Genomic DNA, 13,317 nt, shown 5'->3' with positions numbered 1-13,317 from the left:
TTCGGAGAGTACAGTATGGTGAGACCTCTGAGTCTCGAAAATGGTAATAAATTCCAGCCAGGAAAAGGTTCCCATACACACACTGCTACTAATAATAAGTTTGACATAATTCGCGAGTCCACAGGAGGAAGCGGTAAACAGCTAGAAGCTGAGGAAAGGCAACACCGAATGGGATACGCCAAAGTAATAAGAAATAACAGAAAGACTGACTTTCCCGAACGCAGATGGAAACGACAGAAAGAAACAACATTCCTCCCGTTTATATACTCACGCAGCCGCTGTCTGTAAGCCTGTGTTCAAAGCATTACAGCTGAACGAAGTACTGATAATGCTGACTGCACATTTCGATATTATGTGGTGTAAATTATGAAGTTGTCAAAGTTATGAAAGTCGGCTGCTATTATAGTTCTTAAAACAATTGCAGGACACGTACTTACCAGATTTTCAGATAAATGCTTTTCAGATGATGTATTTATCTAAATTTATATTTTTTGGAATTTATACTGAACGATGAACTAAGTACTGAAGAGAACCAATTTACATATAAAATGTTTAATAGAATAGTAATAAAATATTGTTATAATTTTTAATATATTAAGTATTATGTCTCATTAAAAGAAAGGTCACAGCAAGTTATATTTGCGTGGTTGGTGCGAGGGGATGGGGGTAGAGAGGAAGCAAAACTGCTACCCCCAAAACCTCAGCGAGTATGAGAATTGTCTCCTCGATTGCGAAGGCATAACGAAGTGTTATTTCTGTTGGAAGATTTAGCTATTAGTAAAAACAAATATATTCGTCAAAATACCGTTATTATGGATTGAGATTTCCCGTGAAATCTGTTGAGATTGTTATACTGCCTCTAATCAATGTTAAAGACGGCCAGACAGACTTACTATGGACAAACGGCAAATTACTGAAGTAACTCTCCTCGGAATTATGCATTCACACTTCCATTTGAATGTGTGACGGGGGACATTACAGTAATGGCTGGCGACTTACTGCTGCCGCGGGTAATTAAATCCATTGACGGCGGCGCGTCAGCCATCGGTCAGTGTCAGCGGCCATTGTGGGCGTCTCTTCGCCGATCAATCACGCTCAGTAAGCGGATTAGGGCACAGCCTGATAGCTGGATCTGTCCACGTCTTGCGCTCTATTACGCCGACATGCAGGCGCGTTACAGTTTACAGCGGAATCCCTCCATCAACGTCATACATACTACACTGCACTAGGAATGTCTTGTACCTGCAAACGGGCAATCTCGGTATGTCTCTCACAATCTCCCAGAGAAAAATTTCTAAGGTAAACAACGAAATGGATGCATTAAAATCAGTGGTGAAGGGTGAATCATAACAGTGAAAACTGACCTGGGTGGAAGAGCACGATGACAGAAGTAGGAACGTTGCAGTAAACATGCGTTCACAAACTAGCCGTTTACCAGACAATTGTTTACGAACCGGTACTTACATCAATACAAATACTGTCCTAGTTGCTACAAGTGTATTTCAAATGAAAACTTTTATTTCGGTCCCTAGCGAACTGGGCAAAAATTTCATTCACGACCCACCTTAGCAAGAAATACAATATTACTTCAGCACGTTATACGTTACAATTTGCTGTATATTCCTGCTTGTTAAATGAGGTGTTTCATGTGTCATTATCCATTTGGATACATTACTGTACTTAGTTACGAATCCTTCAAACACACCAGCATTATCTCACAAAGCTTGACAAAACTATCAATTCACTGTTCTGAAAATTTATCGGTACGAGTACTGTACATTTCAGTTTTGAGATGAGTCCAGACAGAAAGACCCTGAGGCTTGTGTTCACGTGATGTTGAAGGCTCTGACCATCCTACCCATCTTGGATGATTTTGGTGCATTGGATTCCTATAGTTGCTAGACTTCTTCTGTACACGCGCAGATCCAGGGCTCGATTCTGGAGTAGGGGGTCTTGTATTGTTACTATATGCCCCCCCCCCCCCACCAAAAAAAAAAAAAAAAACATATTGCCGTTACCGTTACTTTTAACATGCCGCAGATGAATACAATTTTAACAATCATCTGAATAGCAATATTATTAATAGTAATAATAAACTGGTTCGTTAAAGAAAACAAACCGTTTTAAGAGAAAAATATGGTAAGTTATTTATCTTCGTGTTTGCTATATCACTTAAGCATAACTTCCAAGAAATAGCAATTCAGAAAGATATAGCACCTAAAAAGCATTCTTCCGAAAATCTGAGAAGTTCATGTGTCACGCAGTTGATTTAGAAACCATAAGATGCGTTAAAAAAGCGAGCCGGTAGGTGTAAAACGAAAATTGCTGAAAGGATAGTAGCCTTGCTGAAGTCCCAAAATCGACGCCAGAACAAAACGGGCGCTCACTAACGTGATAACAGAGTGAGCACGAGCAAGCGTGATCATCTACTGCACTGTCATGCTGAAAATAGTGAAGTTAAGGCTTTATAACGCATTACACCCATTTGCTCTTCTTCGGAAGCCATATTTCGCTTTTTTCAGCGCGACTGAGTATATCGGACGTTCGATGCTTGTTCATGGTCGTTCTGTCGTCACGTGCCTTTGAGCCTGTGTTCCTCTAGCTGCGAGTTTGGGACCTCAGCGCTCTTATAAGGACCACACCTTCTTCTGCTGGCAATTAGATTACTGTCCTTTGCGCGGTTTTCATTTTAGATACTCTGGCTCGGTTCTTCTTGAATGCACGTTATACACACATCAAAAATACTTTTGCATCACCTCGGTTCCGAGAGTTCCGGAACCTGTACAGAAAATTGGAATAGAGATCAACTTAAACATCATTTCCGCCCTTTTTATTGCTCATGAAAATCACATATATCAAGTTGTACCACCATACAGCGACACCTTCAGAGGTGGTGGTCCAGATTGCTGTACACACCGGTACCTAAAAAAAATACCCAGTAACCCAGTAGCACTACCTCTTGCGTTGGTGCACGCCTGTATTCGTCGTGGCATACTATTCTCAAGTTTATCAAGGCACTGTTGGTCCAGATTGTCCCAATCCTCAACGGCGATTCGGCGTAGATCCCTCAGAGTGGTTGGTGGGTCACGTCGTCTATAAACAGCCCTTTCCAATCTATCCCAGGCATGTTCTATACGGTTCGTGTCTGAAGGAAGTCATTCACACGATGTGCACGATGGGGGCGCGAACTGTCGTCAATGAAGACGAATGCCTCGACAATATGCTGCCGATATGGTTGCACTATCGGTCGGAGGATGTCATTTACGTATCGTGCACCCGTTACGGGGCCTTCCATGACCACCAGCGGCGTACGTCGGCCCCACGTAATGACACCCCATAACAGCTGCGAGCCTCCACCTTGCTGGATAGTGTGTCTAAGGCGTTCAGCCCGACCAGGTTGCCTCCAAACACGTCTCCATGATGTTGGGCCCATCTGTAACGCGCTACATGGTGTCGTGGTTGCAAGGACGGACCTCGCCATGGACGTCGGGAGTGAAGTTGCGCATCATGCAGCCTATTGCGCACAATTTGAGTCGTATCACGACGTCCTGTGGCTGCACGACAAGCGTTATTCAACATAGTGGCGTAGCTGTCAGGGTTCCTCCGAGCCATAATCCGTAGGTAGCAGCATCCACTGCAGTAGTAGCTCTTGGGCGGCCTGAGCGAGGCATGTCAATGACAGTTCCTGTCTCTCTGTATCTACTCCATGTCCGAACAACATCGCTTTGGTTCACTCCGAGACACCTAGACACTTCCCTTGTTGAGAGCCCTTCCTGGCACAAATTAACAATGCAGATGCAATTGAACCGCGTTATTGACCGTCTAGGCATTCCTGGTGGAATGACTGGAACCGATCGGCTGTCGGACCCCCTTCCGTCTAATAGGCGCTGCTCACGCATGGTCGTTTACATCTTTGGGCGGGTTTAGTGACGTCTCCGAACTGTCAAAGGGACTGTGTCTGTGGTACAATATCCACAGTCAACGTCTATCTTCAGGAGTTCTGAGAACCGGGGTGATGCAAAACTTTTTTGATGTGTGTATAATAGCCACAAACACTAACAACTTTTTCAACGTGATGTTTTACACGATATAAAATCATAATGTGTGCTCATCGTTATCAGTGTAGCACTATGACTGTGATCACAGGTCTACAAACTATGGCTATGCGAGCGTGTAAGAGACCAGACTTTTTTTTATTTTGCCTCTAAAGTTTGTACAAGATTTACTCATCAGAAAATATATTTACGTCTTTTACTTACATTTATGGAGTAAATATGTATAAGTATATTTACAGACTTAAAATGTCAAGCAGCCACATTGTTTTTGGCATTAAATTTTCAACAAATTGCGCTAAGATTGAATTCGAAATTTTAGTGTTATCAGTTCACATTACTGTATTTCTTAAATTTCTTTATAGGCGATACATACACTAAAAATGAAAATATGAATATTACTAAAACCTACAGATTGTTCCGTTAGTCTTGGGGAAACTAACAGTCACTGAATAAACAGAAGTCTCTTCAGTAAACAAAATAGAAGTAGCCACTTGAGGGTGGTGGTAGCACATACTCATAAATGCCTTCAAAATTTCTGATGTTTTACAGTCACATCTGGTACACGAAAACAAGATATAGTTTAAATCCATTTCTAGTTCAGAATCATTTCACATAGAGGAGAACCGCAAATTTTGACTGTGTGCGTGTAAAGGAAGATACGTGGTTAAAACAGAGTAGGATGAAGGTTGAAATCGTTGACTGTCAAAATGAGTCCTCGTAAACTACGCCCTTGTAGGAATGTTGGGCTGTGATGCCACACAATATCCACCTTTTTTGTTGAAACACGCTCTACATCTCTTGCCACCGACGTTTCCCGTTGCTCTCGACCTCACGTAAGTAGTCTGTATACGGCAATTTTTAATCGAGGGCAGTTCCTATAGATGAACTCGCTTTGCTAATACGTTAACTTCCTCATTACAGCAGACACTGACGCGGTAATGCACCCACAGCAGAAGGACTGTCTGACATTTCCATTTATTGCGACCATAATCTAGTAGCACATCCAGTGTATATCGGTTGCTTATTCTGTTCGACCTCCAATGCTGAATATTTTTTAGGAGACTCATGGAGTCAGGCACGATTAATATCTTGAAGAAGGGAGTTGAAGATATACAAACTTGAGTATTTCCAAAATTTCCGCTGTCTCCGTCGTAAAGCGCTTGTAGGTAGTTTGAAGGTATAGATCTGAGGGCATAGAAAGACACATCTAGCATACTCCTCTTCGGCAATTTTGCACTCAACTGTATGTATGCAGATACAACAAGGCCACCTAGTTTCAACGAGATCACTGTGTTTACACCTTCCGATCCTGTCGCATTAAAATACTATACTGTAATCTGGAAGCCGAGTGTGTCAAGGTCGTAGTCACATAAAGGTAAATGCGAACAATATCTTATAGAATGTAAGATAGGAGACCAAATTTCACAGCTGGCACATATGGTCGGAATTTTATTTCTTCTTTCGATGGCAGTCCGTAATTAGTAAACGCAGTCTCTACTTTCATAGACTGTATTGTCATGCCTTGAATGAAAAATTTATTTGACATAATTTGACGTCTAATGCCCAAAGACTCTACTTTCATAGACTGTATTGTCATGCCTTGAATGAAAAATTTATTTGACATAATTTGACGTCTAATGCCCAAAGACTTCTCTCCTGCTTCCACTAAAAGGCCATTTGTAGGCGTCGAACGTATTGTTGCAGGACAGTTGCAAATAGGTCTGTACCGAAAAGTATATAATTTCATGAAATAAATATTAAGGGTCTTTTGATACACTGACAGCAATGGTCCGTTCTACAGGGTGAAAAGTATTTAAACCGACAAACTCTGGGAGGTTGTAGGGGACATCAAAACAAATATTTTTCCCTAATGTCATTTTTTCCTATGAGGATTATTTAAACCAGTGGAGGTCATATTAGCTCTTCAGTTGTTAGAGGCCGTATTACGGTTGTTAGAAGACGTATTACGCTCTTCAGTTGTAGGCAACTGCTGTCCACCAGTGTAGTAGTGCATTGTATCTGTTTACTAATGGATCGATACACCTGGAGTGAGTACACTGATATGGTTGGTGAGTACTACGTAGCACACCACAACGGACGAGCTGTACAGCGGGTTTATCAACAACAATATCCTAAGCGCCGTATCCCGCATCATACGACCTTTGCTGCTGTGTACCAACGTCTGCGTGAGACCGGGTCATTTAGCAGATTACCTGGAGAGGGACGCCGTCGCACAGCAAGAACGCTGCAATTTGAGGAAGTTGCTGGAAGACGTCCCGCTCGTTACAAGACAACACATATGGTTCCAACATGACGGGGCGCCGGCACATTTCAGTCGTCGTGTGCGTCGATTCCTGGACCGACGGTTCCCAGAAACGTGGATTGGCAGAGGTGGTCCCCAGATATGTCCCCTCTGGACTTTTTTGTGTGGGGAGAGATGCGCAACCTTCTTTAGGCAACTCCTGCTGCATCAGAAGGGGATCTGGTTGCCCGGATAGCAGCAGCAGCAGGAACAATTCAGGATACTCCTGGGGTTTTTGCCCGTGTCAGACACAACATGATCCGACGGTTTAACCTTTGTTTACGTGTCAATGGAGGCATTTTTGAAAATCTTCTGTAATTGAAATTGGGTTGTGTTAATGTGTTGTCTCTTGGTCATAAAAAAAAGTGTTTGTTGGTTTAATTAATTTGCCACCAGATAAGTCTTCCTCTACCGGTTTAAATACTCCTCGTAGGAAAAAATGACACTAAGGAAAAATATTTGTTTTGATGTCCCCTACAACCTCCCAGAAATTTGTCGGTTCAAATACTTTTCACCCTGTAGATCGAATAGTACCTCCGTAGATGGTGAAGAGAATACTGTAATGCGTTCCCCACTATACACGGATGAATGGGCGAATTACAAATTAATCCTCTCTCACATTTACTGACTGCAGATTATATGTGAGGAGCCTAGCTTTGTCGTGAGACAAATATCATTCCGAGGAATCGAGCACAACGTTTTTTGTGGAATGAATACTTTCCTCATGTGGCGAGACCGTCAATGCGATCAGTGTTCGGCCTGTAAATCGGTAAGATCACCGATTTCTCAGTCGAAATCTCCAGCCCGTTAGTAGAATGCCATTCATCGACGTGGTCTATACTACTGAAAAAAAAAGGTTCACATGGCTCTGAGCACTGTGGGACTTAACATCTGAGGTCATCAGTCCCCTAGAACTTAGACTACTTAAACTTAAGTAACCTAAGGACATCACACACATCCATGCCCGAGGCATGATTCGAACCTGGGACCGTAGCAGTCGCGCCGTGTGGGACTGAAGCGCCAAGTATTGAGAAATTCTGTTTTGATCCGAAGATACGAGTCTGCATTTGAATAACCACATGCATCGTTTGTATATTGTATTTTTTGTGGGAACAGTGACTGTTCGTCCTCTTTCATGGGTGTACAAAAGTATACAAAAGAGGACTGAAATTTGCCCCGTGGGGCAAGCCGTGGGACACAAGAAAAGACTCGAGCATGTTTCCCTTGAATCTGACACAGATTGTTCTTTGAGAGGCCAGGGTACTGATACCGCATATCTTCCTCTAAGGAATACCGAATCCCGTCAGCTTGTCCAAAGGAATCTGAATCTAAACGTGATAGTAAGCCCCTTAAGGTCAAGAAAAGCAGCTTAAGGTCAAGAAAAGCAGCGACGAACGTTTCTTTCCTTGTTTGAGGTAATGTTCTTAGCGAGTGTATACAGATTTTCCATGCTCCATTTGGCTCCGAGGCATGAAATTACTAATTTCAATCCACCATAACATTCTCCTCTTTACAATTCACCTAAGGATCATTCAACACAAGATGACAATGCGATCGGCCGATAGCTAGAGGCGATATTTGTATCTTTCCCACTTGTTAGAACTAGAATTGTTACTTGCTTCTTCTATGTTTCGATTAGGTCGTGTTTGATCCACTACTAACTAAAATTGAAAAATTGCACATCTTTTGCTTCCATGGGCACAGTCTCAACCAGCGACTAATGAATGGTAGCAATGAGAGGACAGCTGTCACTCGATGATTTAATAGCAACATTTAGTGCATTAGAGAATAGACGGAACAGGATATGATGATAGACATTTTCAACAGGAGCTGGATGATTTTGATATGGGACCATGGATGGAGCGAGCGTCTCGATAAATTCCTCTTTCCAGGTACTTGAAGCAGGAAAATTGGATGGCAGCCTGCTTCTTGTAAAGGACTTCCTTTGTACCAAATCCTTGTCCTAGTAGCACTTTACTGAATGAAAAAAAATGACCAAATTTTTCTTTTCTCATTTTTACAAGAATTTGTTTGACATGTAAATTTACTTTTCTGACTTCCAAGAAGTTATCCAAGTTAGAATTCTGGCGGTAGGTTTTCAAAGCAAGTCCGCGTTTTATAATTTCTCTAGAGCAGAGGTTCCCAACAAAATCTGCTCGAGGACCTCCTCATCGAGCATTATTGGTACATTGTCGTATCACAGTGTCAAGTACCTAAGAAAGCCAAATTAAGAGTCTTTTTATACGTTCTCTATTTTTGGTACTTAGAAAAAACATTGACATATTCATTATTGAAAAAATATTGAGCTTAAAACTTTTTCAATTTAGCCATCACTATTGTTAAATTTTTGATCATTGCCCACAATCTTTGTCTTCAAATCTGGGTGTTTAGTATAACAAACTACTTAAAAAAATAAAAATTGAGAATGAACTGAAAAGGACAGGAAAAAATTAAAACTGAGTGTATTGGTCTTTCAAGTGTACTACACTTGAGATTGCATTGAGTAGACATGTGTGAAAAATAAGAAAACACTAATTTCAACAAGGTATTATTTATTTGAAATAAAAAGTTACAACAGACTACTCCATCAGTATACAGTTAGTTTTAATTTTCAGTTCTTAACGAGATGAGTTCAATCTGACCTTTGAGTCCATTATTTCTGAAATATTAGGTTCCAAACTTGAAACTTTCACTCTGAAATTCCACCGCATGTTGAGCCGGTCCACTTTAAACAACACGAACTGTAGCTTCCGCGAAAAACAACGCTTCACAAACACTACTGTTTTAATACAGAATATTGAATATGTAAACAACACGGTCTGTGAAAGCACTGGAAGTAAATTAACAATGGCCGATTGTCGTCTGAAATGCGAGTTTCTGTGTAAAGTGACTGTCAGTCTAACGGCATACAGCAGAACTATTTGCCTCTATCTAATTCTAGTTTTGCGCTAGAATGTGCTAGTGTCAGTTGGCTCTAGGAAGACGCTAGGCGCAGAAGTTAGCGTTCGCTAAAGCTCTGCTCATGCAGGAAGCGGCCAAAACAAAAAAAACTGTTACCATACGAAATATATTTAATATATTTTTTATTCTAATAGCATCTTGCGGACCCCTCTGGCATTGCTCGCGGACCCCTGGGGAACCGCAGACCACCTGCTGGGAACCACTGCTCTAGAGCATTTGGGATTCCACCAAGTAGGGGAACGTTTCTCCATAACAGTAAATTCTTCTTTCTTTGGAATTTTGACATCCGTTGTGACTTCCACAGCTTTTATTACAGATTGAAGTGAGTCTTTTTTTCTGTAAGTCATGTCCCATAATTTCGAATTTCCTTCGAACTACACACCCTGACAAAAAGGTGAAACATCCAAAAGACGGGAAGGGTTGCGGGGAGGGGATTAAACTTGACGGGTTGAGGAGCTGTGTGATATTATTTCAGTGACTTCTGTGATCGAGTCTAATTTACAAAGAATTTAGCAGTATGAGTCCGTTACAAGAATGTCACTGCACCCCCTCTGACCTGGACGCATGCAGTGATTCGATTGGGAAGGGTATCATAAAGCCGCTGTCTCCTTTCCTGAGTCAAGCTCCCCAGTAACTGTTGTAACTAGTTCTTCAGACCCAGTACACTGACCCTGGGACAGGGCTGAGCTCTGCCACACATGTTCTGCCTGGGACAGATCTGGAGATCTTGCTGCACCTGGGAGTACCTCAACGTCATTCACGTAGTTTATAGAGACACATTCCATGTGTGCACAAGCATCGTCCTCTTAAAAAACGGCGCCACGAAATTATCATATAAGAGGTATCATATGAGTGCGCTTGATGTCCATGACGCACTGTTGTGCCTTCGGAGTTTCCTCAATCACTACTAGCCGTGACGTGACGTAATACCCGGCGGCTTCCCACACTATCACGCCAGGAGTAACACCACTGCGCCTTTCAAAAATGGTTCAAATGGCTCTGAGCACTATGGGACTTAACATCTGTGGTCATCAGTCCCCTAGAACTTAGAACTACTTAAACCTAACTAACCTAAGGACATCACACACACCCATGCCCGAGGCAGGATTCGAACCTGCGACCGTAGCAGTCGCGCGGTTCCGGACTGCGCGCCTAGAACCGCGAGACCACGGCGGCCGGCACTGCGCCTTTCCAAAACACGTGAAGAATGTGATTTCTCTCCAGGGTGCAGTCATGCTCGCCGACGTAAGGTATCCGTGGTAGTGCAGAATCGCGATTCATCGCTTTCACAATATGACGAAATTCATCAGCAATACATACTTACCGGTCGTGGCAACACTTCCATCGCGGTCCTGTGTGTTGCGATGTTGACGGCAGCCAACACACCGGACGGTAACTCCATAGGCCGCCGACTCCTGCTAGTCTCCTGCAATTGGTTCAGGGTAACACACAAGTTTCAGGGAATCAGTTACTTGTGTAGATTTGTTTTAGTCCTAGCTTTGGTTGGGAATCCAATGAAAGAAATAAGTAAGTCCTGTCTTTCACCGTTCTCCCGTCCATCAGATTAGAAGGACCTCACCTGATGGTCTGTTGCTCTGCAAACCGTAATGGCGTTGGATTCTTCTTGGCGTACTGTAGGAATTTCGACTGCTGATTGAAATTAATTGACTGAGGAAGGAAACAGAGGGAGACTACAAACCAGTCACGGACAGCTAAAGCAAAAGGAGATATATTCTCGTTAACACATTGAAATGAGAGACAGTCTCGATACAACTAGAGAGTAACTAGCCAATCCATTATTTCAGACTGCACGAGCGATTCGCAGACTTGCTATGGGCCACAGGTAGGGGCGGTCTTGCGCCAAGCGTCTGGCCGCCGGAGAAGCTGGTGTTCCTCCGCCCAACCGCCGTCCTGGCTTGGATTTTTTAAACCAACGGCCACTGGATCTTCTGCAGTTCATCTGCATCTACATCTCCATCTACATACATAGTCCAAAAGTCACCGTACGGTGAATGACGGAGGGTACCCTGTACCACAACTAGTCGTTTCCTTTCCTGTTCCACTTGCAGACAGAGCGAGAGAAAAACGACTATCTGTATGCCTACGTTTGAGCCCTAATTTCTCCTATCTTATTTCGTGGTCTCTACGCGAAATACAGGGTGTTACAAAAAGGTACGGCCAAACTTTCAGGAAACATTCCTCACACACAAAGAAAGAAAATATGTTATGTGGACATGTGTCCGGAAACGCTTACTTTCCATGTCAGAACTCATTTTATTACTTCTCTTCAAATCACATTAATCATGGAATGGAAACACACAGCAACAGAACGTACCAGCGTGACTTCAAACACTTTTTTACAGGAAATGTTCAAAATGTCCTCCGTTAGCGAGGATACATGCATCCACCCTCCGTCACACGGAATCCCTGATGCGCTGATGCAGCCCTGGAGAATGGCGTATTGTACCACAGCCGTCCACAATACGAGCACGAAGAGTCTCTACATTTGGTACCGGGGTTGTGTAGACAAGAGCTTTCAAATGCCCCCATAAATGAAAGTCAAGAGGGTTGAGGTCAGGAGAGCGTGGAGGCCATGGAATTGGTCCGCCTCTACCAATCCATCGGTCACCGAATCTGTTGTTGAGAAGCGTACGAACACTTCGACTGAAATGTGCAGGAGCTCCATCGTGCATGAACCACACGTTGTGTCGTACTTGTAAAGGCACATGTTCTAGCAGCACAGGTAGAGTATCCCGTATGAAATCATGATAACGTGCTCCATTGAGCGTAGGTGGAAGAAACTAAAATGAGCTCTAACCTGGAAATTAAGCGATTCCGGACACATGTCCACATAACATCTTTTCTTTATTTGTGTGTAAGGGATGTTTCCCGAAAGTTTGGCCGTACCTTTTTGTAACACCCTGTATATGTTGGCGGCAGCAGGATAGTTTTGCAGTCAGCTTCAAATACCAGCTCTCTAAATTTCTCAATAGCGTTCTTGGAAATGAATGTCTTATTCCCCCCCAGGAATTTCCACTTGAGCTCCCGCAACAAATTCATAACACTTGGATGGTGACCGAACCTACCGGTAACAAATCTAGCAGTTCGCCTCTGAATTGATTCGATGTCTTCTTTCAATCCGACCTTGTTCGGATTCCAAACACTCGAGCAGTATTCATGAACAGGTCGCAAGCATCCTATATGCGGTCTACTTTACGGATGAACCACACTTTTCTAAAATTCTTCCAATAAACCGAAGTCTACCGTTCGCTTTCCCTATCACAATCCTGACATGCTCGTTCCGTTTCATATCGCTTCGCAACGTTACGCCCAGATATTTAAACGACGTGATTGTGTCAAGGAGGTCACTACTAATGCTGTATCCCAACATTACGGGTTTGTTTTTCCTACCTATCTGCATTAACTTACATTTTTCTACACTAAGCGCCAGCTGCCATTCGTCACACCAACTAGAAATTTTGTATAGCTCATCTTTCATTTTGTATCAGTTTTACGCCATGTTGAGGAATTTATGAATTAACTGATATGTGAACCAGAAATTTCTCTGTCCCCACCATTTGATAGTTCTGTGTCATCCAAACAATCTGTGGATTCATATAGCTTGAGAAAATGATTTTTAATTCACAGACAAGCGAATTAAATTCATAGACTTATTAATAAACAAGTATGCAGCCCTGTGCCTACAACCAATGAACTTATATTTGTACAAGGAAGGAGGATCTGTTCAAAATGGTTCAAATGGCTCTGAGCACCATGGGACATCTGAGGTCGTCAGTCCCCTAGAACTTAGAACTACTTAAACCTAACTAACCTAAGGACATCACACACATCAATGCCGGAGGCAGGATTCGAACCTGCGACCGTAGCGGTCGCGCCGTTCCAGACTGAAGTGCCTAGAACCTCTCGGCCTCACCGGCCGGCAGGAGAATCTGTGATTGGAACAGTGGTTGTAACTTAATTTCACTCTCTCTCTCTCTC

This window comes from Schistocerca americana, chromosome X (genome assembly GCF_021461395.2).
Source record: "Schistocerca americana isolate TAMUIC-IGC-003095 chromosome X, iqSchAmer2.1, whole genome shotgun sequence".
NCBI lineage: Eukaryota > Metazoa > Arthropoda > Insecta > Orthoptera > Acrididae > Schistocerca > Schistocerca americana.
Note: the sequence above shows the minus strand (reverse complement) of the source record.